We start from the raw sequence: 1654 nt of genomic DNA, 5'->3' as shown, positions 1-1654 counted from the left end.
GGATAAATGCCTAGTGGTGCAATTGCTGGGTGGTAGGGTAGTTCTATTTTTAGTTTTTTGAGGAACCTCCATACTGTTTTCCAGAGTGGCTGCACCAGCTTGCATTCCCAAGATTTTTTTTTTAATTTGAGAGAGAGAGTGGGTGATGGGCGTTGAGGATGGCACTTGTTGGGATGAGCACAGGGTGTTGTATGGAACCGATGAACCATGGGAATCTACCCCAAAACCAAGAGCACACTGTACACAGTGTATGTTAGCCAATTTGACAATAAATTATATTAAAAAAGAGTCTTTTGTGGTTTGTTTATCTCTCTCTCTCCCTCCTTCTCATATGTCCATCTGTTTTATGTCTTAATTACACATATGAGTGAAATCATATTGTATTCCTCCATTTACATCATTGAAAAGGACAATATTTTATTCACTTTAATATATATATCACATCTTCTTTATCCATTATTCAGTCTATGGACATTTGGGCTCACTCCATATTTTGCTATTATAGGTAATGCTGCTATAAGCATTGGGGGTGCATGGACCTTTTTAAATTTTAATTTATTATTATTTTTTTAAATTCACCCATAAGTTAGTTAGCATATAGTGCAACAATGATTTCAGGGGTAGATACTTTAATGCCCCTTACCCATTTAGCACATCCCCCTTCCCACAACCCCTCCATTAACCCTCTGCTTGATCTCCATATTTAAGAGTCTCTTATGTTTTGTCCCCTCCCTGTTTTTATATTATTTTTGCTTCCCTTCCCTTGTGTTCTTCTGTTTTGTGACTTAAGGTCCTCGTATGAGTGAAGTCATATGCTATTTGTCTTTCTATGACTGACTAATTTCACTAAGCGTAATACCCTCCAGTTCCATCCACATAGTTGCAAATGGCAAGATTTCATTCTTTTTGATTGCCGAGTAATACTCCATTGTATATATATACCACATCTTCTTTATCCATTCATCCATTGGTGGACATTTGGGCTCTATCAACAATAGCCAAAGTGTGGATATAGATAATAAGTTTTTATGTCACTGGCATGAATACTTGGAAGTGAGATTGCTGGATCATATGATAGGATGTGATAAACTTTATATGAAATATCCAAACTATTTCAATATGGCTTAAACAGTTTACATCCCTACCATCAGTGTATGAGAGTTCTAGTTTCTCTATATCTTTGTAAGCACTTGGTATTATCAGTATTTTTAATTTTAGTTATTCTAATATATGTAGGAATATCTCATTATAGGCTTAATTTGCATTTCCCTAATGACTAACAATGTGATTATCTTTTCACGTGATTATTTGACATTCATATGTCTCCTTTGGTAAAGTATTCATTCAATTCTTTTGTCCTCACTTTTTTTTTTACTGGTTTGTTTGTTCTCTTATTATTGAGTTTTGAAAGTTTTTATTTATTCCAGAAACAGGTCCTTTGTCAGATATGCAGGCATGTGTTTTGCAAATATTTTCTCCCAGTTTGTAACTTTTCATTTTTTTTTTATTTTTTTTTTTGATAGTATGTGAATACTTTATTTTTATTTATTTATTTATTTATTTATTTATTTATTTTTATTTATATATGAAATTTATTGTCAAATTGGTTTCCATACAACACCCAGTGCTCATCCCAAAAGGTGCCCTCCTCAAT

The sequence above is a fragment of the Herpailurus yagouaroundi genome, unplaced genomic scaffold (genome assembly GCF_014898765.1).
Source record: "Herpailurus yagouaroundi ecotype Mexico unplaced genomic scaffold, PumYag 67700, whole genome shotgun sequence".
Taxonomy (NCBI): Eukaryota; Metazoa; Chordata; class Mammalia; order Carnivora; family Felidae; genus Herpailurus; species Herpailurus yagouaroundi.
The sequence above is the reverse complement of the archived record's forward strand: the minus strand, read 5'-3'. Positions refer to the sequence as shown.